Source organism: Sus scrofa, chromosome 6, assembly GCF_000003025.6.
Source record: "Sus scrofa isolate TJ Tabasco breed Duroc chromosome 6, Sscrofa11.1, whole genome shotgun sequence".
Lineage (NCBI taxonomy): Eukaryota > Metazoa > Chordata > Mammalia > Artiodactyla > Suidae > Sus > Sus scrofa.
In genome coordinates, this window is record NC_010448.4 from 116,681,391 (window position 1) to 116,709,319 (window position 27,929).

Genomic DNA, 27,929 nt, shown 5'->3' on the forward strand with positions numbered 1-27,929 from the left:
AAGCCTGGCGACCGTCAATTTGCCTGTTCCCTGGACTGTGCCTCAGCTGCGAGGACACAGTCCGTCAATAGCATTCCTTTAAGAATTATCTCACATGCTCCGGATTGTGCCGATTTCCACCCAAAATGACTGTGAAGACCACACTTTCCAAAGACCCCATCCTGGAAAAGAGGAAGATGTGACTGTGCCAGGCAAATCCAGCTAGGACCACTTGTTTGCAGTGTATGTCCCCTTAAACATCTTCTGAGGCAAGAGCTGATCTGAAATGTGGTAGATACTCTGTTTTTTGAAATACATAAGCACGAAGGGATTGTGTCGTGTTGATACCTGTCCCCATGTTTTATTAATTCATCTCTGATGTCCACTGGATAATAATAATAATGGAAATCACTGGCTAGTAAAATAGTATGTAGTTTAACATTATAATGTATAACATTATAATTGGGACTATGATGTAATTTTGGTGTATCTTTCTAACCTCTTAATTTCATTGAGCAAAGATGGGCATATCAGTTTAAACCAAATGTAAGAGACCAGAGGAAAATAATAACCACCACAACAAAAATAATAGCAAATTATTACTGGATATCTGTGTACCAAACATTATTTTATATGCTTTATGATTAACATTTTGTTTTTCTTTACTACTATTAATTTCGTTCACTATTAAAACTATCAGTTTAGGAGTTCTCATAGTGGCTCAGTGGTTAACAAACCTGACTAGTAACCATGAGGTTTCGGGTTCGATCCCTGGCCTTGCTCAGTGGGTTAAGGATCCGGCATTGCTGTGAGCTGTGGTGTAGGTCGCAGACATGGTTTGGATTCCACGTTGCTGTGGCTGTGGCTGTGTTTGTGGCTGTGGCATAGGCCGGCAGCTGTGGCTCCGATTCGACCCCTAGCCTGGGAACCTCCATATGCTGCGGGTGCGGCCCTAAAAAGAGAAAAGACACACACACACACACACACACACACACACACACACACACACCAAAAAAAACCTATGAGTTTACAGATGAGAAAACTGGAGTCTGGAGAAGAGTATTTAGGAATTAAAAGGAGTGACTTAGAGTTTGTGCTTTCAAGGTAGTGGGAGACCACTTGGATGTAGAAATCAAAGTCATGTAATCACATTCAACTGCATTTTGCATTCAAATATGTATTATCTGCTATGTGGCTAGAACTGAACTTGGTAGTGAGCAGGAACTGCATTATTAGGCTGCTACTCAGAGATACTTATGCCAGAGTTGAAAAGAGAACCACTTTCCTATATATACCTACAGTATAGGATAATCAAAAGTTAAGGTAGTACAAATGTTTATTCCAATAATCAACAAGAAAATGTACATAGGATTTTATAATGTATTTGTGGAAAACATGTAAAGTGCACACACGTGCGCGGGCACACACACACACACACACACACACACACACTGCTTCTATTTGCACAGAGCTTCAGTTATTATTATTAGGTTTAAAGAAAAGCAACAAGGCTGGGAGTTCCTGTCATGGCTCACTGGTTAACAAATCCGACTAGGAACCATGAGGCTGCAGGTTCGATCCTTGGCCTTGCCCAGCGGGTTAAAGATGCCGCATTGCTGTGGCTGTGGTGTAGGCCAGCAGTTACAGCTCCAATTAGACCCCTAGCCTGGGAACCTCCATATGCCGCAGGTGCAGCCCTAGAAAAGGCAAAAAGACAAAAAGAAAAAAAAAGGAAAAAAAAGAAAAGGAACAATGGAGTTCCCTGGGCTCAATGTGTCAAGGATCTGACATTGTTATTGCTGTGGCTCTGGTCACTGCTGTGGCATGGGTTGGATCCCTGGCCTAGGAACTTCCACATGCTGTGGGCATGGCCAAGAATAAAAAATAAAAAAAATAAAAAGGCTTACTCAAAATTTTTACCCCAAAATTTCTGTTTATAAGTTGTCAGGAGTAACAGGAACACCTCTCACTACAGCAGAGGCTGGGAATGCAGGTTTTTAGATGGGCACATTCCACCCTCAATCCAATTAGCATTCTCTTAGTCAAGGAAGAAGGAGAGAGCAGATGTTGGATGAGCAAATAATCTGTTATTAATGGGGGGAAATTTGAGAATTGTAATTCCAATAAAATGTTAAGATTCTAAATAATAATATGGTGAGTAGAATATCAGTTATCTACTTCATTACTTCCCAGGGTTATTGTGAGTATGAAATGAAGGAATGCTCAAGAAAGCTCACTCATGATTATTAGACATTTAATTTAACTGAGGTAATGCCTAAAATTGTCAGACAGAGCAAAGGCTCAAGAAATATTAGCTATGATTCTTGGCTGTTATGAAAATGTTTCCTTCTCTGTGATTCTCTACTTCTGCTTCACAAGTGATATGAATACAGTTCTATGCAGAGGATTTTTTATTTCCCATCTACATAATGATCACAGGTTTAACCTTAAGGAAGATGGCAGTGCTTTTCAACCACATCACATAAAACATCATTTATGAAGAATGTGTTAGGAAACTGTAGCAGATTATATATATAATCTCCTTGAATTAACCTATTATATATATATGATTGTATATATAATTATTATTATTATTTTTTTTGCTTTTTTTAGGGCCGCACCTATGGCATATGGAGGTTCCCAGGCTAGGGCTCAGAATCCGTTGCAGCATATGGATGGAAATAGAGACTCTCATATGGGTGAAGTAAGTCAGAAAGAGAAAGACAAATACCAAATGATATCACTTATATCTGGAATCTAATATGCAGCACAAATGAACCTTTCCACAGAAAAGAAAATCGTGGACTTGGAGAATAGACTTGTGGTTTCCTGGAGGGAGGGGGAGGGAGTAGGATGGACTGGGGGCTTGGGGTTAACAGATTCAAACTATTGCTATTGGAATGGATTAACAATGAGATCCTGCTGAGTAGCACTGAGAACTATGTCTAGACACTTATGACAGATAATGGGAGAAAAAAGTATGTATACATGTATGTGTAACTGGGTCCCCATGCTGTAGAGTGGGGAAAAAAAATTGTGTTGGGGAAATAACAATTTAAAAAAAGAGAAAGAAGCCGAGCTACAGTTGCTAGCCTACACCACAGCCACAGCAATGCCAGATCTGAGCCACGTCTGCCACATTCACCACAGCTGACGGACGGCAATGCCGGAACCTTAACCCACTGAGGGAAGCCAGGGATTGAACCTGAGTCCTCATGGATACCAGTCAGATTTGTTTCTGCAGAGCCACAATGGGAACTCCCAGTTGATATTATTTATCTGCCTTACTGGAATGCTCTACTTTGTAACAGGTTAATTCATGGAGGTTTATTGGAGTCAGGATTGCTATAATTAACATCCAGTGCTTGTGAGACTATTTGAGAAATACTTGGTTAATAGCAACAGTTTTATATTCTGAAAGACATAAAAAGAGTAATTAATATATAAAAGAGAGCTTACTTTCCAAAAACCGCTATGACTTAGAACTATAGGTTCATTGAATTTTAGATCTGGGAGGATTTTCAATGGGAAAATGAGGCTGGGAGGGTGTAGAGTGAGTGAGTGGATTGGAAAAGTTCACCAGTAATAGCATCTATTATAGCTTGTCTCATGAAGTCATATCAAGTAGAACATGAAAACCCTTTGCAAGCGATCGTGCTAGGCTTTATTTTTCTAATGTCATTGGCATTAAAACAGTTTGGTTGTGCTCTCCACTAGGGCAATGAAAAATATATATATTCTTTGTTGGGTGAATTGATAAAAAATAATGATACGATATCAATGAATAGGATGGAGCTGATTTTGAATTTGTTGTCTCTTCTCTGACTTTATGAGGTTTTACTTCTTACTTTGCTTTCCATTAAACTTTCTCTTATTTCTTGGACCTATTATTTAGAGAAAAGACTCTAAGAGATAAGTACAGACTAAAGAATGATTTCACTGTGAGGACTTTTTTTTAGAACCAATGGCATTTTGCAAATGGCTATGTGACGTTAGCAGAAAATTTGACCATCCCAAGCTCTGATTTTGCTGTCTTTATATAGAAATAAAAATAGTGCTCATCTTGTCAGGCTGTTGAGGCTTGAACAGGTACTATGTTTAAAGACATTACAGAAAACATACACTGTGCGCCTTCAATGTTATCGTTATGACGAGTAATATTATGAGCATAATAACTGGCACCCGCCTGACATAGACAAGAGCTTTTGTTGAGATGAAAAGCAATGGATCTGCCACTGAAGGCCTCATGTTCTATGGGAGCAGCCATTTATTTTGGTCTAATCTTTTAAAAAATCCTCTTGGCTTCAAGCACAATTTCTTGCTCAAATCTATTTTTATGTAGAGATTCTCAATGTGTGAGTGTTAGTAGAATATACTCTCATGACATTTGTAAGAACACAACTTACAAAGGACCACCTTAGCCTACAGATCACTGATAAAAACAGCTGGAGCTAACATCTGTGCCTTACCAACCTCTCAAAGTCATAACAAAACAGGCCTGGTTTCATAACCACAGTATGAATTTCAACTTGTGTATAGAAAAGATGCCTGGGAAACCTGATCATTCAGGGCACAGAAGATGAAGGTCTTGTCCCTTAACTCCATGTTGGGAAGCATCAATGAAAGGCAATAAATGTGACACTTCCCTAAGAAAGCATGGATTTCACAGTTCCAAGTTCATGCAATTTAGTGAATCTGTGCCCTTTCAATGATTCCTGCCACTTTCAAATGAGACGTATGTTTGAAGTGGATCACTCTGATTTATAGTCATAAAGGTAACAGGGTAAGTCAGAAGACCTAAGGCAGGACTCTCTAAAATGCATTTTGGGGAGTTCCCTGATGGCTCAGCAGGCTAAAGATCAGGCATTCTCACTGCTGTGGCTTGGGTCACTGCTGTGGCGTGGACTTGATCCCTGGCCTGGAAACTTCTGTATGCTGTGGGCACTGTCAAAATAAAAATAACAATAAAATAAAACGCATTTTGCCCCTGGTTCTTTGGCCAGCCTGTAATTGCTCATGAGCTCTTTTGCCGGTTATCAGTCACATGTCCCGTGACAGGTTTTCCTATATGATTTTCATTAAATGTTTTGGCATCCTGGGGCAGAAAGAAATTATGTAAATATAAGTTTTTATTACTGTTTTGTTTTTATTACTTTTCTCCTCTGGTTTTTATTGCCTCATAATATACAGGTAAATATGGCGATCACAGGCGGAGATGGGGGTTTCTGTTCCCATGCCTCTGCTCTTATGCTTTGCATTCAATCCATGTTAATTTAATTATCCATGATTTCTTAGGCAAAGAGAGGAATGTAGACTCCATGCTGTCTGCAACTACTTCAGTCATTCCTTTACTGCCCATGACACCATGTGAGACCTGCAGATGCTAAACAATCTCACCCTGCACCAGCTCAAACAAAAAATGTGAACCATATGCAACTTCAACCTGTTTATCCTTAAGCAATGCAAAGCCATGCAGTGCTACAGACGGGCAGTGTGGGGAGAGACAAAGCTGACACCTCACGCAGGGTTGCTTTGGGAAATAGCAGAGCTCAGAATCACAAGAATTTAGGGCAGGGATAGCTGAGTTGGGCTCCCTTCTTCCACTTTTTCTCACTGATAAAGTCAAGGGCTCTTTGGAAATTCTATTCATACGAGTAGAGCTGATGAAAAACCTTAGCCTCTAGATTTCAGATTTGGAGTCTGAGGTACTTTTGGGGACTAGATTCTGAACTTCCAAATGCTCTCAGACATGATCTGTTAGTTACTGGTAAGAACTGAGACTTTCACTGGGGGAAAAAAAAAAAGCTTTTTTTTTTTGACTGTATCTAGGGCATATGGAAGTTCCTGGGCCAGGGACTGAATCCAAGTCACAGTTGCGACCTACACCACAGCTGCTGCAATGCCAAATACTTAACCCACTGCACCGGGCAGGGATGAACCTGCACTTCAGAGCAAACTTTGCCATTGCAGAGAAAACACCTTGATCCTTAACCTACTGCACCACAGTGGGAACTCCAAAATAAGTAGTTTTAATTGGTGTTAACTCATATTTAATGAGAGTGATAATTTTCTGTAGTGCATTATTTTTTTTTGTGTGTGGGTAGAAATTTTCAAAGCTCTCTTTATCTTGGCAGCTAAGATTTCTTTTTTTTAACTTAAAAAAATTTAGTAGAAATATAGTTGACTTACAAAATTGTGTTAATTTCAGGTGTACAGCAAAGTAAATCAGTTATACGTATACATGTATCCATTCCCTTTCAGATTATTTTCCCCATATACATTATTACACAGTACTTCCCAGGAAAAAAAATCCCAGGAAATTATTAAATACAGGAAATTTAAAAGGCATTGGCAAATATAATTCAGAAAGTGGAAAAAGAGATTCGAAATGACATTGGAATATAAAGTTACAATTCAGTCTCTTTTTTTTTGCTTTGAAATAAGCTTCTTTATTCACTTATTTAAGATTTCTCCCATCTTGAATTGTAAACCAACATGATCATACTAAAGAGTATTTTGGAAACAAAAAGCAATGTTCCACCAATCCAGCATGTTATTTACATTTCTGTTTACATCTGTACAAATCTTGCATATTCTCTCTAAGACTTTGTTCCTTTGCAAACTCCTTATCCTTAATGTATCTGCTACCTAAGGGACCCAAGCAGGTCCAGTACATCAAGCTTAGGGGGAAGACTTCCTAAATATCTGGAACAAAGAATCATAAAAATATTTAAAATGGCATGTTAGATATCATAATTCTACATTTTTAGTGAAAAGAAATGGGACATTTTCTAGTTAAATACAGTGTGTATTTGTGATCTATTTTTAGGTTCCCACATGCTCTCATCTACAGATTATGAAGTATGAGTGCCAAACTCACTTGAAATTGAAAGAACCTATACCTCTGCCCCAGAAACAAGTTTGTCAATCAGTACTATTAATTCATCTTTAGTGGCTTGAACCCTGAGCACAACAGACAGATGGAAACCAAAATATAAAGAGAAGATATAGTTATTATTTCGGAAAGAGTATCCACACCTCAATATACACCTCTGGAACGTGGCGGCTAAAAGTTCAGTTATAGAGTCAGACTGCCTGGTTTAGAACCCAGCATCTCCACTCACTAGTACTGTGACTTTGGGCAAGTTACATAGCTTCTCTGAGAATCAGGTTTATAATCTGTAAAATAGCTTAATTTAGGATCCAATTCATTGGGCTGGTGTGAGAACTAAATGAGTAAATGGATGTAAAAATGTCCAGCACAGAACGAGACAGGCATATTATTATTATTGTTATCTTTAGCGTTTCATATTAGGTCATCTCATTCCAAGTAGTGTGCAGAGTATTTGATCACAGCTAAAACCAAACTGATAGTAAGCAACATATAAAAAGAATTATACACTATGGCCAAATGGAGTTTAACTCAGGAATGCAAGTTTAGTAGCATCTGATGATCAATCAGCATGACACATCATGTTAGTGGAATGGAGAACAAAACTACAATATCGTCTCAATAGATGGAGTAAAAACATTTGACCAAATCCAACACCCTTTCATTAGAAAATCACTCAATTGGAGTTCTCCTCGTGGCGCAGTGGTTAACAAATCCGACTGGGAACCATGAGGTTGCGGGTTTGGTCCCTGCCCTTGCTCAGTGGGTTAATGATCCGGCGTTGCCATGAGCTGTGGTGTAGGTTGCAGACGCGGCTTGGATCCCTGTTGCTGTGGCTCTGGAGTAGGCCGGCAGCTACAGCTCCGATTCGACCCCTAGCCTGGGAACCTCCATATGCCGCAGGAGCAGCCCAAGAAACAGCAAAAAGACAAAAAAAAAAAAAAAAAAAGAAAGAAAATCACTCAACCAACTTCTTCAAACTGATAAAAGACATCTAGGAAAAAAACCTACACCTAATATACTTCCAGTATATGATAATAAGCTTCCCCCTAAAATCAAGACTAAGACAAATATATCTGCCCTTACCACTTCAATTTAACATTGTACTAGATGTCTAGATAGGGCAATTAGGCAAGAAAAAGAAATTAAAGGCATACAGCTTTTAAAGGAAGAAGTAAAACTACCTCTGTTCATCGATGACATGATCTTATAAAGTCCTGAGAAATTCACAACAAAAATATTATAAATGAGTTCAGCAAAGTTGAAGGATAAAAATCAATTGTTTTTCTATATATTAGCAAAGATTAATCTAAAAATGAAATTAAGCAAATAATTCTACTTAGTATCATAAATAACAAAACACTTAGGAATAAATTTAACAAAAGAAGTTCAAGATCTGTACCCTGAAAACTGAAAAATATTGTTGATAGAAGTGAAAGCAGACTTGAATAAATGGCAAGACATCCTACATTTATGAATTGGAAGACTTAATATAATTAAGATGGCAATACTCCTCAAACTGATCTACAGATTCAACACAATCCTCATCAAAATTCCAACTATAATTTTTTCAGAATTTGACAAGTGAATCTTCAGATTCATATGAAAACAGAAGGAACCCTAAGGATTTTGAAATGAAGGATAAAATTAGAGGACCCACACTTCCTAATTCAAAACTTACTACAAAGCTACAGTAATCGAGACAGTGTGATTCTGGCATAAGGATGGACCTAGAGGTCAATGAAATGAAATTGAGAGCCCAGAAATGAACCCTAATTATAAAAAGATTGGAATAGACATTTCTTCAAAGAAGGTGTACAAGTGGACAATAAGCACATGAAAGGATGCTAAACACCATTATTCATTAGGAAATGCAAGTAAAAATGCATAATCACTTCACATCCATTAAACGAGCTTTACAAAAGACAATAAAAAGTGTTGGTGAGGATGTGGAGAAATTTGAGCCCTTATCCATGGCTGTAATTGTAAAGTAGTACCACCGTTTTGGAACACAGTTTGGTATTTTCTTAGTACTTTATACCTTATGAATTGCCATTTCACTCCTTGGACTACATCCCAGAGAGATGAAAATGTATAACCAAAATACTTGGACGTGAATGTTCAAAGTATTATTTATAATAGCCAAAAAGTTGGAGTTCCCTTTTGGCTTAAGGGGCCAAGGATTTGGCATTGCCACTGCTGTGGCTTGGGTTTGATCCTTAGCCTGGGAACTTCCGAATGCCATGGGTGTGACGAAAGAAAGAAAGAAAGATAATAGCCAAAAAGTTAAAACAATCTAATTGTCCCTCAATTGATGAATACATAAACAAGATGTGGTATAGCTACACAATGGACTATTACTGGTGACAGAAAGGAATGAAATATTAATCTACACCATAACATGGACAAACCTTGAAAACCTTATGCTATGTGCAAGAAGCCAGATACAAAGGGCCAAATGTTGTATGATTCCATTTAAACGAAATGTCCAGAATAGGCAAATCCACAAAGATGGAAAGTAGATGAGTGGTTGCTAGTGGCTTGGAGAAGGAAGAAAGGAGAGTGACCTTTAAGTGGTATGGAGTTTCTTTCTGAGATGATAAAAATGTTGTAAAAGTTGAGTGTAATGATGGCTACACACTCTGAATATACGAACACTCCCTGAATTGTATACTTTAAAGGGGGGAACTTTATTTTATGTGAATTATCTCTCAACAGAGCTGTCATAAAACAAATAACAACATCAAAACCCTGGTTATAAATTTTCCCTTGCTTTTGCCTTTGCCCTTCTGTTTTATTTTTGCCCAGAGTTTTTGTTCAGTCTATGGAGTTCTGGGGAAATCTCCAGTGACTACTCCTTAAGAATAGTGTAACATCCTCCAGTGAATTCATTCCCAAGAGCCAACGGTTTCATTTGGCTTAGGAAATTTATCAAGGCAACTTGTCAATGTTACTGCTTATCCTGCTTAATCACAAATCTAAGGGCAAATTGAGATTTTTCCATAGTAGTGGGGGTTTTTTGTTTGTTTGGTTGGTTTTTTTATACTCTGTGGTCAGTCAGAGAAAAAAACAAACCAAAAACTCCATGAGGAGATTTTTTTTTTTTTTTGAAGGAAAGATTTAGCATGGACATTTTAGTGCCCTGAACCTCAGTGAATATAGGCTAGGCTGACCAAAGCAGGACAGAGGTTCCATGTGGGGCTTGATATTGTATAGTATTATACAATCTGGTGGTAACTAATCCTAGGTTTCTCACACAGGGATTTTCAGCCAGAAAACTCAAAGCAGTCTCCTGTCAGAATGCTTATTTAAATAATCTTAATATGGCTTTTCAGCACTAAGGAGCTTGATGTTTATAAAGCTAAAAATTTCACTAAAAGCCTTATAAGAAAAAAATCCTCTGTTATTTTATAAAGTGAGAAAGAGACTTCTTCATATAGACAATGTAAAATATTTCTCTGATGCTATGCTTTAGCTCAAATGCAGTAACTGACCAATCATATATACTGTAATCATTAAATTACAGAATACTTTCATTTTATTCATTAATTGCAGATAAATGTTTATGAGTAACTGCTGTGTTAGGCTTTATTTAGTTTGAAACCAAATCACAATACCATATTCTCAGATTTGTTATTTGTCAGTAATAAAGTCTCAGAAAAAAATTTGAAAATGTAGAGGTAGAGATAGAGATCAGACAAGGTTGAGATCAGAGAAGGTTGTGTGACCATATTATTTCCTCTCTCTCTAGGTCACCTCTAAAAAGATAGTAAGGGGATAAAGCAGGTTGATAAAGAGCAAAGGTAAAAAGAGAGAAAATAGCTGCAGAGGAGGGATCTTTGTATGTTTGGGAAAACGTCATGTGATGGGGTTATGAGCATGGGAAAAATGAAAAACTAAAGGTTTTGCAAAGGTGGTGAATAGAAACAAAGAGTGAGCTTATTTGCATTTTTGAATCTCTAAGGGCTTGGGACTCAGTTTTAGTCTAGGGCAGGGCATGACTAGCGCAGTCTAGTGCAAGGCATGGCTGAAGGTAGTACTGAAAGTCAGAGGTGGTTAGCAGTATATTAGCAGTGTCAGATCCTAGGAGTACCCCTCTACCTAGTAGGGTCAGCATCCTTCACCTTCCTCTTGACGAGGTAGAAGACTGGGAGCTATTCTCTGGATAAAGGGGCAGAGGGAGCCCCAGGACTCAGGAATCTGACTTGCTAATGAACAATCTTGTCCCATGACATGGAGTGTCCAAACACACTTTACTATAAGAATTTTTTTGGCGGGGGTAGATCACATCTGTGGCATATGGAAGTTCCCACGCTATCAGACTAAGGGTCAAATTGGAGCTACAGCTGCCAGCCTACACCACAGCCATAGCAATGAAGAATCTGAGCTGCATCTGCGATTACACCACCGCTCAAGGCAATACCGGATCCTTAACTCACTGAGCCAGGCCAGGGATAGAACTGGCATCTTCATGGTTATGAGTTAGGTTCGTTTCCACGGAGCCACAAAAGGAACTCTCAGGAATCTATATAAACAGAAACTGAAATAAGTGTAACCCCATCTTTTTTTATAAAAGTCTGAAAGACAGAGAAATTTTTAAATTTTAAAAAAACTTGAAAGAAAGAGAACTAATTCTGGGAAGAGAAGAAAATACTAAAAATCAACCAACCAGCTAATCGACCACCGCCACTATCTCTACCACCAGCACTACTATAACCATTGCCACCACTATCCAAAAAAGTTTAAAAAACAAAGCTGTCCAATGAATATCCTCAGCCATGAAAAGGAGAACAGTGAAGTAGCTATAAATAAGGTGAAATATACCCAGGAGAAGAGATAAAGATAAAATCATGAAAGTATCTTTAAAAGTAGGATAAAAAGATCAAGAATGGGAAAATAAGAAAAAAATATATAGGTAAAGGAAGAGTCCAAAAAGTCTAACATCTAAAAGAAGATGGCAGAGAAAGCAGAGCGGAGTAATTAAGAAAAAGACAATTTCTCTTCCTTGAAGAACGTGAGATTCAAGATTCAAGGCCCTCAGCACAACGGATGGGAATGAAATGACCACATTGGCCAAAGCAATGGGAATGGCAGAGCCCCAGGGTAGAAAAACTTCAAATAATTTGCATGGACGTAGTTTTTAATCCAGAATTCTCGACGCAATCAAATCACCAATCAAGAGCTTGAGCATAGAATAAAGTCATTTCTAGGGCATCTCCCATGTGTCTTGTTAAAAACGAATTACTTAATTAGTTTTAAGCAAAGTACTAGTGCATATACTTTGGCAAACCAAGAAGTAAATGTAGAAAAGAAAGTCATGGGGCCCCAGGACAAAAACGTACATCCAATGAGGACTAGGAAGGGAAATCCTAGGATGATGGCTATGTCTTGGGCTTAAAGAGCAACCAATCTCAGAATGAAGAACAACTGAAGGTTCTAGGAAGAATCTTTCCAGAAATAAAAAGTAGGGCAGGGTGAAAAGGGATGCTAGAATTTGAACATTTGAAAAAAAAATGCATATATAAAAAGTTCCAAAGAAGTAGTTGGGAAAGGTTATGAATTTGCTTCTAAAAATCTATTCAAGTGAAAGACAAAGGCAGAAATAAATTCCAGAAAGGGGCAAATGTATAAGAAATGAAATGTAATCATCATAATTATTTCACTCTACCGTAAATGGTAATATGAACCTGATTTTTGATTTAACTATTTTTTGTTTTAATTATATCAAAAAGGGGAAGAAGTGGCAGGTATCATAAAGTCAAAGTGACAAAGACATAGCAACCTAAGCAAATTATTTATAAAAATAGAGGTAAATGCCAAGAGAAGCAAGTAAAAGAGAACGACTGTTTTCAAGGAGAACTGGGGAGGGGAAGGGCAAGTTTCTGCCAGTTTTTATTAAAACTCTTTTAGTATTATTATCATGGTCTACATTGTATAACAACATCAATAGATTTTTTTTAACGCTGCAAAAATAAAAGCTCGCAAAAATCCGAAAAGATCATGAAAAAAATTTTAATTTGCAAAACTGTATCAAATTATGGTAAAAAGAGATAACAGATTAGACAGGTTTTGTTTCAAGCTGGTCATATTCTCTTAATTTGGTTACATGATGAACAGTCTTATTATCCTGGCTGCACTTAACAGATTGGGGCCACATGAGAGACGGAGAAAATGGATCTGCATTAACTAAAGGATGGTCATGATGAAATGCTTTTTTTAAGCCCTACCTCTATGAGAGAATTTTAAAGTCAAGGTCATCTGAAATGCTTTCAAGTGCCTCGCTCTCCAGGCAGTTCCTATTACCTCAAGATCCTCAAATTCAGCTACAATCCCTCTCTCTTGCTTGCTGGGCTTCGCTGACTTCTGCTGCTTCTTGGAAATGCCCCGCATGCTGCTGTCTTAGGGCCTTTGCATTTGCAGTTTCCTTCTGCCTGGAATACTCTTTCCTTGGTTACCCATGGGGCCCAAATCATTACTTCCTCAATTATCTGGAGCTATGCGGAATTAGGGATTTCACTGGTTTAATTCTTCTGGGTAATACAGTACACCTTGTCATTGAGTTAGTGACAATGTTAGAACTATGGTATAAAGATCATTAAGTGTCTGGTACACAAATGGGTTGGGGTTATACTTATAAGAGATATTTAAGGAAACCACCAGGTAGCCAAACTTTGTTCAATCCTACTGCAAACTTACAATATGTGTAGATCCCATAGACCAACTGTCTTTGGAGGAAGTTTTATATTGTTTAGTATTTCTGCAACACCTGATTAAATTTCTTGCATATATACACATATTGAATACGTAAGTTTGAATATTCACATACAAGTGAAACCAAGGAGATTGTAAAACAAAGATTATTGTTATTATAGACTTTAGATCTGAAAAGAACTGAAGAGGTCAAAGATCTGAAGAGAACTACAACAGGCTAAAATATTTGTACATAACTTGTGGGTTTTTTAGAGGCAATTCTGATCAAAGCATCTTTGTCTTTCTAATTTTTATTTCATTGTCTTTTTAGGGCCGCACTTGTGGCATATGGAGGTTCCCAAGGCTAGGAGTCGAATCGGAGCTGTAGCTGCTGGCCTACACCACAGCCATAGTAACGCCAGATCTGAGCTGTGCCTGTGACCTACACACAGCTCACAGCAACAGCTGATCCTTAACACGCTGAGTGAGGCCAGGGATCAAACCTCAGTCCTTGTGGATACTAGTCAGATTTGTTTCCACTGTCTTTTTAATTTGTTTTTCTTTTTTAAGTCCTTCCTTGGATACAGAAGTCTACCTGATTTTACAAATAAGCATTACACCTATGTTCTAAAGTCATTTAATTTTTTTAATTAAAGTATAGTTGATTTACAATGTTGTGTCATTTTCTACTGTATAGCAAAGTGACCCCATCATACACATATATATATACATATACATTGTTTTTCTTATATTATCTTCCATCATGTTCTATGGCAAGTGATTGGATATAGTTCCCTGAAGGGGAGAGAGTGGGATGGATTAGGAGTTTGGGGATAGTGTTGCAAGCTCCCATGTTTTTTAAAAGCCACAGGAGAATAAGACAGATTCTTCACAGTAGCCACGAGAGCTTTCTTGAGAACAAACCCACCTGTCTCTGGAGTAGCTTTTCAAGCACTGTCTCTTCATTATAAAAGTGAAAGATGGTGTTATTATGACACATAATTATCAGGCTACCTGCCCCCTCTTTCTATAAGAAGAGAGCAGGGAATTCATCTTTCGAGTACCATTTTGGTTTTAACAAAGTTTCCTTTTAGACATGTTGGTATATCCTGACATATACAGCCTTGAAACCATTTACTTGCTGCTGCTGGGAAATCCCCCGAAACCTAAGGCAGTGTGAAAATGGGAAGGAGGTAGTATTTTCTAAAGCAGGTGGTTGATTGTTTTGGCTACCTTTGTTCTGTGATCGAGGAGAGAAAGCCTCTTCCCCCATCCCATCTCCCCAAAAGATTCTAACAGTTTGAGGCCAGGTTTCCTGGGACCACAGCTACCCAAGCCCTCTTTTTATTCTTGGAGGATGGATTTTAGCAACCTAGAAGGTGGTGAAGATGTGTTTGCTTTCAGTCTGTGGCTAAAAGGGGGGACAGTCATGCATGATCTGTGTATGCGTGTGTACATGGATTTGGACAACGTGTGTGTGTGCGTGTATGTGTGTGTGTATGTGTGTGCAGAGATTGTATGCAGAATCTTCCATGGCCTTTGTTAATAGCAAATAAGCGGTGCCCATTTCCACGTTCTCTCAGAATTCTGAATTTCTGGTTAAAAATCTCTCTTCCTGAACATGTCTGTCGGAAATCACTGCCGTTGCTCTTGCCAGGGGTCATTAAATGTACAGGGAAAGGAGGCCGGGTAGAGATGCTTTTCCTTGTCTTAAATGAGCAAGGGTTAGCGCAGAACACTGGCGGATGAGCAAGTTATATGCAATCCCAGCGACTCCAGTGCCCCCCTTCTGGGGACTGCGAAATTCTCTGGCGCTGTGAAGCGGCTTAGAAATGAGCCGACACAAAGAAGTCCATTGACTTTAACATGAATATGCTTGAATCGCGCAGAAGACAAGAATAAATCACCTTACCAGTGTGTCTGGTCTAATTTTCTCGTCTCCTTCCAGTTCCCCCACCCCCACCCCTTTTGTTCTTTGTGGATGTTTTTGTTACCAGCGGGGCATCTTTACGAAGTCGCCTTTCCAGGGATTCCCCCCCCTCAGGGTGACTAGGGTGTGAGCTAGGTGCTGCGGCAGCATGAATCTTTTAAAAGCCGCCTAAGAAATATTTAAGACCCTGGTCTAGGAGGAACTGCTCTCCCAGGCATAATTTTTGGTGCTGGTTGCAGCAGGGAGCGTATGCTGGGAGGAAAGTATTATTTTTCTAAATGGAAGGTGTCAGATGGTCACGCAATGTGACTGCATGTTCGAGATCACTGCCTCCCATCTGCAATTTGTGACGTGTGAAAGATTCTGCCCAAATGTGCTCACCAACTGGAAATCCTCGGCACTTTTTTTCCTTATCAGGAGAGACCAAGATAACCAATGGTTTACAGATCAGGGATCCTATCAAATTAATATCACTGTAGGATAAAATCTGTTTTAAATACAACTCCTAAACTCCAGCAAAGTTAACTAGCACAAACAAGTTCATTCATCTGATTAAGAACTGATGCTCAGGAAACAACAACAAAATGAAATCTGCTTATCACTGTACCTCCCTTCAAAAATAGGCTGGATGTCAAAGAGGATATATTTTTCTTTGCTAATTAATGCCGACCATCCTCAGGTCTGAAGGAAAGCCTTTATGAACCAGGGTCGTTTTTCTCCTGGCCTTATAGGCCTCTCGGACTTTTTCCAATTAAACAGCAAAACTGAGAAAGGAAGGGCTATTTAGCCTTTGCCTAAAGAGGGGTTCCACATTTGGAACAGACCTGGAATCTTTGAGATCTGTTTATTCTTGGCTAGGCATAATTCCCAGCTTCTCAGATATAAAGGTCATAAAAAGGCTCATAAGGTGCTTCGGACATCAAACAGCTCAGACAAAACAATGTCTTGATGAGTTAAGTGCAAATGGATCAGAAATATAATGGGCTAAAATTCCCTCTCTGTGCACAGGGGGTGAGGCTCAAGGAGAAAAATGCATAGCTCCTGCAAAGCACACCTTGAATTTCATTTCCACCAAATGTTGGATGGGGGAGTTTCTATATTTGGCCTGAGGAGAGGTGGGTTTCTTTGGCTTTGCAGTAATTCTCACCTGATGGGCGACAGAAAGGCAAGATCCTACTTGGGTTTTCCGTTTTTCTTCCGTGTCAGATAGGGAAGGAGAAAGAGTTAGAAAGAAAGAAAGCCTCAGGTGAGTGTGAAAGCTGCATTCATCCCCACATCATTTTATATTTTATATTTTGCATCACAAAGCTCTTCACAATCAGTGACAGAGTATAGAGGGATTACAGATTCAAGAAATGGATCACTATCACCGTTTTGTGAAGCTGCCGCTGCTGAGACAGCGTAGGCAATCGCGAAGCACTGAAAGCCTCTGTGCTAGGGCACCATTCGGAGCTCCAGAGGCATGTGGTGTGACAATTTCTTCCAGAAGAAGTGTCCCAAACCGCACTCAGGGTCAGAGAATATGATCCGATCGCTCCTCCAGCAAACCCTTGCCACACACTGAAGCGCTGCACTTTCTACTTGGGTGACTCCAGTTGGCCAAGTTAAAACAAAACAAAACAGTGATGTGAAAAAGAATATGGCAAAAAAAAAAAAAAATCCGATTTCATTGAAGGGAGAGTGTGCACCTAACAGGAAGCTGTACCCAAGTAGTATCAGTAAAGAAAAAATTAACAGAGAACAACAGGTCTTTGACTCAAGGATGGCCTTTGCATTGATTCTTGGGTTTCCTTTATCGGTAGAGCCCTTCCCTGTCCTTTTAGCTGATCCAAGGTCTGTCCATTCTTTAAAACTGAGAGCAAGTCCATCCTTCATCCCAAATGCTCCCTCTTTGTAAGGAGCCCCAACTGAGTCACTTGTTGTGTTCTTCCTCCTCTGAACCCAATTCACTAAGTCTGGTGTCTGCAACCAGTTGGGCAATCAACCACCTTCCCATGCTTCCTGGAGTGGAGAGTCAATAATTTTTTGGGGGGGCTTGAACATTTCATAAATTTTTTCTCTTAATTTTCTATTCAATTGGAGGTTTCTTGAGGTGAGGGCTTGGCCTTATTTATTTTTTATTTTCTTATAGGAGTTGGGAAGGATGACAACTTTGTGCCAGGCACCAACCTACTTCTTGTACCTGTAAGTAGAGGTCAGGGAATCAGCTCTGAGGAGCTGTTTCATGTCTATGCCACAGGGTAAGCAGTAGGGCCACGGTTTGGATCCTGACTGATGACCAAACGCTTCTTTAGATGATAAACATGGCAGGTAGGAATGATGCAATTGATTTCTGTTTTAAACACACACACACACACACACCAGAGAGTATTCTCATGACTATGTTCATTTTTTTGTGTGTCAGGGTGAGAATTCCTTGAACATCTCTGCACCCCAGAAGCCTGTCTTTCCTTCCTCCTGGGGAAGAGATGGCACAGGTAATACCTATACTTTCCGACAGAAGTTGCTGGCTATGAAGTTTTGAGTTTGCAGTCAGATGAGGGTTGTGGCTGCCAGCCCTTCCAGTGGCAGTCAAAATAGATATCAAAGTGCTCCTGAGCTGAACTTCACTCATCAGCAGTTGTACCACAATGGATTTATTCGTGAGGTGGTTAGGGGTTCTCAGCCCTGGCTGCATGTTAAAATCACCTTGGAGGCTTTTTAGAAAAACAGCACTGCCTGACCTGAATTCCAGGAATCCTGACTCAGTTGGTCTGCAGTGGGATGCGGCCATCTGCATTTTTTTTTTTTTTTTTTTTTTGGTGGTTCCCTTGTTGCATCTTAATATGAATTCAAGGTTGAGGACTACAGAGAGACTGTATGGGAGACTCAGCAGGAGAAGTAAGAGAACTCTGTGGGGAGAATTTAGTGGTACTAAAAGCAACCTTTCTGACAGCCCCTTACACGGGGCAGACGCTGCCATGCACATGTGCCCACTCTGCCCAGCAATCCACATCGATCCTGGTCTGGAGGGCATATCTCTGGAGAAAGAGCTTAGAGGTTTCCTGCTGTCATGTTTTGGGGATCTGCTGGTGATGACCATGTGGTCTATAGCTGGGCATATGAGAAAGACAGCAGAGCAGCACCCTAGAGAAGAGTGTAAGCCGTGGCCTAAATTTGATTTCAGTGTTCAGGGTCTGCTGAAACAATGGAAGCTGTTGTGTCTTTAGCGACCCTGTTGCATCTTTATCTCAGAGGTACTATGTTTGCAGGCACCTTGCATGCCTTGTGCCTGCTGGGTCCCGAGATACACTAGCTGACATTGCCAAACTCTCAGACACGTGGCAAAGAGAATGATGAGCTGATGTTTCAAAGATACAGAAGCCACCTCTGTAAGCATACTACCCTCTTGCCTAGGGCAGTCTTATCTACGCCTGATCTATGATAGGCCTACATAAGGATGAGGGAGGCACATCACAACTCCCAGAGGAGCCTACCTCCCTGCTCCTGGATGGAGGATGCCAAGACTTTTGACTTGACCCCTCTCCTCTCCTTTAGATAGTTTCTAATGGGTGTGACAGGGAAGGGGGGTGTTGAGGTGAGAGGAGGAGCAGGAAGAGGAAAGATTTCTCAACCATCACCCCATCAATGATTGCATGTTATTCTTCTGGACATGTTCTTTTTTACTCCCTTTTTTTCTATTTCCTTGGAGATTACAGTTACTCTCTTGACAAGGGTGCTAGTGGTGGAGTTCTGTGGTGGCCCAGAGGTAATGAACCTGACTAGTATCCATGAGGATGAACATTCATGAGGAACTACCATCCATGAGGATGCAGGTTCAATTCCTGGCCTTGCTCAGTGGGTCCTAACCCACTGATTCTAATCCAGCCTTGCTATGGCTGTGGTGTAGGCTTGCAGCTACAGCTCTGATTCAACTCCTAGCCTGGAAACTCCCATATGCCACAGGTGCAGCTCTAAAAAGACAGGAAAAAAAGAGAGTGAGAGAGTGCTGGTGGTGGTAGCATTTACTGGGGGTCGTATAGAATCAGTGCTTCCTTAAAGATCAGGCAAAGGCTGAGTCGTTACCATGTCCAAACCATGGGGCAGAGACAAGGGAAGAAAATAGGAGAGAAAGAATGGGGCTTGAAGAACAAAATAGATTTGCCATATTTTCTCGGTCTCTTTAGAATCTTCAAAGCTTTGGCCTAGCTTAAAATACTGGTATTCCTTTGTCCCTGGGCCTCTTCTCATTTTACGTACCCTTCCTGCCAGATTTCATTTACTTTCATTGCTTCATATCTTGTTTTTTTTTCCCTCATGATTTCCAAATATATGCCTTTTAGATCACAATTCCTTTCCTGAGCCGCAGACCTGAGTATTCACCTGACAGTTGACAGCCTCACTTGCATTTCCACAGGCATCTCAAAATTAGTATGTCACAAATTGACCTCATTATCCCTCTCAACCCTGCTTATCTGTGTATCCTACCTCAGAACATCATAGTGTTAAAAAGTACCGGGTTTTGTTGAACTTCCCCCTCTATGACCTCATATCCACAATGAATCAATCATCAAATCCTCATTCCACTCCTTGAATATGTCTCCAAAGCACCCAGTTCTCCCAAGTCTCTCTCTCTCTCTCTTTTTTTTTTTTTTTTGGCCTTTTGTCTTTTTAGGGCCGCACTTGCGGCATATAGAGGTTCCTAGGCTAGGGGTCTAATCGGAGCTGTTGTGCCAGCCTACACAGAGCCACGGCAATGCGGGATCCGAGCCGCGTCTGCGACCTACACCACAGCTCATGGCAATGCTGGATTCTTAGCCCACTGAGCAAGGCCAGGGATCGAACCTGCAACCTCATGGTTCCTAGTTGGATTCGTTAACCACTGAGCCATGACGAGAACTCCTCTCCCAAGTCTCCTTTGGCTGGACATTTTAAAGGGCCAGACAATGTCCACTCACAAAGATGCCCACATTTTAATCCTCAGAGGGTGTCATGTGAATATGTCACCTTATATGGCCAAAGGGACTTTGCAGACATGATCAAGTTAAAGACTCTGAGCCAGATCATCCTGGATTACCCAGGTTAGCTCACTGCAGTCACAAGTCTTCGTAAGAGGAAGGCAGGAGGGCCGGAGAGAGAGAGAGAGAAGGAAATGTGATGTTAATTTTGGCTAGTATAGTCTTTAGCCCTATGGAGTTGTTGTACTGTATTTTAACAATCTTTTTCTTTTCTGCATTTTTTGCTAGACTTTAAACCCCAAGTGTAGGGATTGTGGCTTTCTTATTGACATATCAAATACAGCTCTATGACCTGGGTAATGGTCACTAAATATTTGCAGAATAAATGCATGAATGAACACATGGAGGTAGGCCAGGGTATGGGAGGTCGGGAGTTATGACCATAGGCTGAAGACAGGGCTTGAATATGCTAAATGGACTGAGTGGAAAAGAAGCCAGGACTAACCAAGTTCTAGAGGAAGACCCTCTATAATTGGCACAAAGGTTAGGATCTTGCCTTCAAAGGTTAAGTGTTTTGTTACCCTTCATTGAAATAAGAAGACCCTCACACGCCCTTGATCCATATGTGTTCTGTTTCTCCTTTAAGTCAATAAAGGACTCAAGAACAGAAATGTATGCTGTATGCTGTCTTGGAAAGTCCATGGCGGTAGCATTATGATTTGCTTACTGGATATATACAATGATGGTTCATGATGAATACATTCAAGGCCCAGTAGGAACCTCTTAAGCCAACTCCTGTGCTTTGGAAGATCGTCCACTACTAGTCCCTTTTTTTCCTATTGGCTAAACCCAAGGCATATGGAAGTTCCAGGGCCAGGGACTGAATCTGAGCTACAGCTGCAACCTATGTAGCAGCTGCAGTAATGTAGAATCCTTTAACCCACTTCTCTGGGGAACGAACCTGCACCTCTTCAGTGACCTGAGCTGCTGCAGTTGGATTTTTTTTTGCTTTTTTAAGGCCACACCTACGGCATATGGAAGTTCCCAAGCTAAGGGTTGAATCAGGGCTGCAGCTGCCAGCCACAGCCACAACCACAGCAACACCAGATCTCAGCCATGTCTGCAACCTATGCCACTGCTCAGGGCAATGCCAGATCCTTAACCCACTGAGCAAGTCCAGGGATTGAACCCACATCCTCATGGATACTAGCAGGGTTCTTAATCCACTAAGCCACAACAGGAACTCTAAAGCAGTTGGATTTCTTTCTTTTTTTTTTTTTTTTGCTTTTTTTTAGGGCTGCACCCATGGCATATGGAGGTTCCCAGGCTAGGGGTCAAGTTGGAGTTGTAGCTGCTGGCCTAGGCCACAGCCACAGCAACAGCAACATCAGATCCAAGCTGTGTCTGCAACCTACATCACAGCTCACGGCAATGCCAGAGCCTTAACCCACTGAGCGAGGCCAGGGATTGAACCTGCAACCTTATAGGATTCGTTTCTGCTGCACCACGACAGGAACTCCTGCAGTCAGATTCCTAACCCACTGTGCCACAGCAGGAGCTCTGCTATTCCCCTCTTAAACTTGGCATTTCTTTAAGACTGTCACATGGGAACCTTCTCTGCACCTTGGCCTCATCTTGCAGATCATATACCTTACAATTTACACTTACAGAAGCCCTTTTGTTCTCTCCTCATTGTTAGCTACAGCAACAAAACATTTGAAGTCTCTGATTGCTGTTCCTTTGGAAATGAAATGATCTTTACATTTTTTTTCTTGCACCCTAAACATTGAGATTTTCAAGAAGTGTTATTGATGTCAGGCCTATAGTATTTGTGACTATAGTGCTTCATACTGTCAAGGGCCTAAATACACTAAATATTCCTCATTTGATTACATTTAATGGATACAGATTGAGTACTCTGACACATTTTATGAAGACTAATAATAGCAAGTTCCTGCTTCCTGGGTATTGTTTACAAGAGAAGTTAGAGAGGATAAAGGATCTGGATTTTGTTCCTTTATTAGATTAATACTGTCAGGAGACAAAGAATTATTAGCATGGCTAGAAGAACTCAGCCCTAGAAGCACTGAGTTCTAGAACAGTTTTTACCACCGTTCAGCTGTGCAACGTTGGGATAACTGTCACTTCACTGTCACTTCATTTCTCTTGGATTCTGTGCCCTCGATGAAAAATGAAAGTACTGGCTTTTTTCCAGTTCTAACAATCTATGATGAACATGATTATGATGCAATATATGTAATACTTGTCCTGTATTAAAAAGGGGTGGAAAACTGCAATGGATTCTATGCCCAATGATGCCCTCTGAATAGATGATCCTAGATGGTAAAATGTGAGAGCCCTAAAACAATACTGGGGCTATAACACTCTCAGGATAAAAACCGAAGCTGTCATCCAAATAAGTTCCTATAAATGGGAAAGGGGCATCTACTCAGAGAACAAAGGAAAGCCAATTTCTAAGAACTATTTCCTGCAAGATGAGAACATCCTGAACTCAATTTACTACTGGAAACAGACTTTTAAATCAAAACAATGGATTCCCATGTGAATTAATGCACATTTTCTAATCTAACATGAACACAGAACAAGGCAGGGACCACAATAGTTAAGGCCCTGACTCTCTTAGGTATTATTTAGTAGATGAAAATTGGTAATCTTACACAATCTTGAACCTAAGTCTGCCGTGACTCTCTTGTTCTTAATTATTGGCATTTGGCAATGTCATTGATCTCAAAAGAGGACATTACATCTGTAGGTCAAGGTGGAGATTGAAGGAGGCCTCTAATGTGCGGGGCAGATGGTGAGATGTCTGCCGATTCGGCATCCACATGGATTAGGTTTGATGCCACCGAAACTCTAGAAGAGCTTTCAGGAAGATAAGGGTGCTTGAAAACTGCTCAGTGAGAGAGAAAATGTCAACCCACATTGAAAAAGAACATTTCAAGGTCTTTGGTGGAAATTATTTTATCAGTGGGAGTGTTTTCAACTTCATCCCACAACTCCCAATCAGGGGCAATCTCAAAATCCCTCCAACTCTTTATGAGGTGAGGAAAAGCCATCAAGCAGATGAAAAACAACAAGGCATCTGGAGCTGATGGAATCCCTGCTGAAATCCTCAAATCGGCTGAGGAAAATGCACACTATGGCTCCACGCTCTCATCGTGAAGCTTGAGAATGATGAAGAAATTCCAGACGACATCACTGAAGCTGCAGTTGTGACCATTTTAAAGCAAGGACACAAAGATAATTGGAAAAAAGAACACCCTCACTCTTCTCTCTTAGGAAAGTCCTTGTTGGGGACATCTAGGCCACTTTTTAAAAGGCAATGGATCCATGAAAAATGTTTATTCTTTCACTTCAGCTGCTGGGTAGGGAGTTTTCTTTTTCTGTTGTTGTCTATTTTTTTACATGTTTTTTAATTGCACTGATACCAAATAGCGGAAGCCATTACTGATACTCATTGCATGGCTATATTATTATTTCATGAGTCTGATTACCTCTTGACATCTTTTAAAGCAATGATTGCCTTATGCATAATCTTTCTGTCTCCATAGAACCAAAACAGCACACAGTAAGTGCTTGATACATGTTGAATAGAATAAATGAATTACTTGGATATTACTAAGAGTAACCAAAGTTGCATACACATAATATTTAACCCACCAATGAGAGACAGTGTTGTGATACTGCCTCAGAATCCTCCCCAAGATGTCAGAATGGCCACACAGAAGATGAAGGCAGATTGCACACAGGCATTTATGGCCACGTTTCTTGATTCTACATGAGCATGTGCAGGTGGTAGAAGAGCCTGGAAAGACTGGAAAGCTTGAGATTGGTAAAGGCTAGGAAATGCTTGAATGTCAACATTTGCTTTGGCTGTCGCTGACCTAGATTGCAATCAGAATGGAGCAGGGAGCTTCCTCGGAATCATAATGGGCAACACTGACATTCCCATCTTGCAGATGAGTGAGAGGAAGTCGCAGGTTCACAAACTGGTCACTCCCGAGTTCAGAGCCCACATCCCATCTGGCTGTAAAGTTTGCATCTCTCTGCCCTACACCGAGGCCAGAGGCCAAACCGAACTGTCCCATGGAGGATCTATGGGGACCGGGGTGGGGACAGCGTGGCTCCTCTCTCTGCTCCACAGAGGCAGAGATAATGCAGTGGATTGTGGTAATTAACACTTAAAGCTGATACAGACAAAAACAAACAAATGCGCACCCATTCTGGTTCCACTTCTAAGACCTCATCCCGAGACCGTAACACAGTTTGTTTTACGGCTTCCCCAGTCACGTGACAGCTGGCATAATGAAACCTCTCTAATCTCTATTTTTCTAAAGTCTGTGTAGATACAGATGGCTCTGTTTTGGTCTCTGGGTTTTATTCTTATTTTGCCACAATTTTAACCTTTTATGTATCTCTTTCTGTGAGATATTCTCACAGTTTCCTCCCTGCCTAGAGGCTTTCATTTTCATCTTCCAACAGTTGCATCATATTGTTCTTCAGAATATTGGGGATTTTTTTTTTCTTTCTTTTTTTAACAGCAGATGCACTGCCCATTGTTACTGGAGGATTCTGACACCTAGAGATGCTGTTCTCGGTTTCCTGGGAAAGTTCATCTCTGCTCCACTTTTTAATGGGAGAGGTTGAAGAATAAATGTTTAATTTCCAAAGTATTCATAATCAGCTGTGCCTGGAAGGCTTTTAAGACCAGAGAAGGGACACAGTGTGGGGGCAGGGGGTGGTGTCATCTCTGGTTTGTGTTTAATGTTTGTGGGGTGAAAGGATGGGAAGGAAGGAAGGAGCCATAAAACGAACAGAGCTGAATTTGAAAGAGAAGTCCTCGAAAGAGAAAATAATCTAATCAGGACTGTCCAGCTTCACAGGCAGAGTCAAATTCAGAAGAAAAACAAGAAAAACAAAAAAACCCCAGCAAAACACAATGTCCCATCAATCCAGCACATTCTGAGTCCCAGTTTGCAGCTGCAATAAGAGAATAGACAAGTAGAGAAATGACCACAGCATCCCCCACATGTTTGCCTAAGCGAGGTAGGCAGCTCAGAGGGGGGATTTAAAAGAGGACTCTGCATTGTTCTTGGAGTCACTCAAGCACAGTAAGGGTGGAATTCCATCTGTTCAGTTCAGTTTGGTTCAGTGAACTGGGTCACTTTTAATGGTTCACTAAATTCTGACTATCTCAAAATTACAGTTAATGTGTTTTAAAAATCTCGAGCTGCATGACAAGAACACCTTATTACTTGTTCTTCCTTGCCCTTGGGTGGATCACCTCTGAGAACACAGAAACCTGAGCACCTTTCCCAAGATGGCGCTGAACTCATGTCAGGTCCCACCCAGGGCTCTCCATTCACTATGAGAAGCCAAACCCAGTTTATATCCCTTACTGGACCTTCTCCTCTTTCTCATTCATGTAAGATCCGTTTGGGAAATTCTTCTCAGAGATTGAGAAAGGAGAGAAGCCGAGAACTAGAAAAGCAGAAAAACTATTATAGGAAAATAATTACACGAGGGGGGAAAAAAATCACAATTTCATATTTTGGGGGTAAGTTTGAAAGTCGCAAAGCATAGGATGCCCTTGAGAAGCACTCCTGGCTTGCGGCTTTTCATGGAGGTGGTTTGTATCCAATTTCAGAAGATACTAACATTTCCCAGGCTTCTAAGGTCCTATGTTGCTTCCGTAGGTAACCCTAAGAAAATAAAAGTAGTGTGTCCCTGGATTTGTGGTAACTTGTGTTGGGTTTTGTCTGCATAACAAAAGAAGCTTCCTATCACAAAACCAAGACTTTTTTTTTCACAAGCATTATTGAGGGTGAGGGGGGTTAGCTAGGAAGGAAATCCCTTTATGCCAAAGATGAAAACATCAGGAGTTAGAATGAGATAAAAGAAGTGGGTGTTGTCTTTCTTACCGTCAGATTTGGGTAGCCTTGTTTTCTTCTCCGTGTCTTCCGTGCATTTTAAAATATATATTTCTCCTCCCGGCTACTGGTCTCAGTGGCCTCTAGGTTCTATGTCCTGCCTGATATGCCTGTATGGCAAGTGATCAGTACAAGAACATCAAGGGTTGAAAGCCACACCTGAAGTTTTAAATAGGAAACGACACAAAACCAGACCAAGTTCAGCTGCAAATCTAAAAGCAACACCTCTTCCAAATATAGCTTTTTTTTTTTTAAATTAGAAATTCATACATTAGATTTAGGACTATGGCTACTAAATAATGATGCTCTACTTTCCTACTCAAACATAGCCAGCTTAGAATTATTTGTTCACCATAAAATTCAATTTTTAGAGGCCTAGATACATTGGGGGGTGGGGGGAGGGTTAGAGGAAGCAATCCTCATTTGATCTCAATGACACAGGGGTCTTTCTTTTTTTTTAATTAAAAAATTTTTTATTGTTATTTCCCCAATACAATTTTTTTTTCTGCTGTACAGCAGTCTGGAATCTAATATACAGCACAAAAGAACCTTTCTACAGAAAAGAAAATCACGGACTTGGAGAATAGCCTTGTGCTTGCCAAGGGGGAGGCAGAGGGAGTGGGATGGATTGGGAGATTGGAGTTAATGGATGCAGACACAGAAGTCTTTCTAAAGTCTGACAAATGATATTCTGTTCTCCTCAAACAAGAACCAAAGCCCAGAGAGAGAGAGCCTTGTGCAGATGAAGGCACTTTTCCTTCATTCTTAAATCTGCCCAGGTCAGAGGCACACAGTGATCTGGGGATGTAGGCTCAGTCTTTCTGGAAAGGGATGCCCCCATCTCTCACCTTCCTTTGCACAATTTTCACACCTGCCAGCTTTCCAGGGCAAGCCCATGTGCCCCTTGATATGGCCCATCCATCTCCGAGCAAGGGCTCTGCATGGCTGTGGTCTCTTCTCCTGCCTATTTCCTTCTATAATCCCCACTGGGACTACTAGGAGTGGAGAACCTGGCTACGGGGCCTCAATCCTGTGACCTAATTACTTCTCCCTGTTTCTTCCTCTGACTGATATGACCTGTTCCTGCTCTTCCTTCATGGGGACCCCTCCTCTGCATACTAGTCTCTGTAGCTCTCCATTGCCCAGAGGATAAAGCCGAATTTATTAGCAGCCATGCATCTCTTCATAATAGTCTTATTCCAAGTCTCTCTTCAGATTCATTACCACCTGTTAAGTTTTTGCTTAGCCTTCAGGGCCCAGATTAAAATCTCCTCTTCCCACTTCCTACCCCAGCCCCCTTGGCAACCACAAGTCTGCTCTCCATGTCCCACGTATCTGTTTCTATTTTGTAGTATGTTCATTTGTGCCATATTTTAGATTCTGCATATAAGTGATACCATATAGTATTTGTCTTTTTCCTTCTGGCTTACTTTGCTTAGTTTGAGAATTCTAGTCCCATCCATGTTGCTGCAAATGGCATCAGTTTACTTTTTCATGGCTGAGTAGTATTCCATTACATATATACCATTTCTTCTTAAGCCATTCATCTG

At 40.6% G+C, this 27,929-nt stretch overlaps 1 long non-coding RNA gene across 2 annotated transcripts in view; it reads right to left on the reverse strand.

Annotated features, from left to right (window-relative positions):
* The window catches only part of LOC110261191, a 55,796-nt gene extending 29,029 nt beyond the window's left edge, over nucleotides 1–26,767 (reverse strand). For both annotated transcript variants that reach the window (XR_002345080.1, XR_002345079.1), the window contains exon 1: nucleotides 26,371–26,767. This is a non-coding gene — a long non-coding RNA (uncharacterized LOC110261191). The remainder of the gene's footprint in view (nucleotides 1–26,370) is intronic.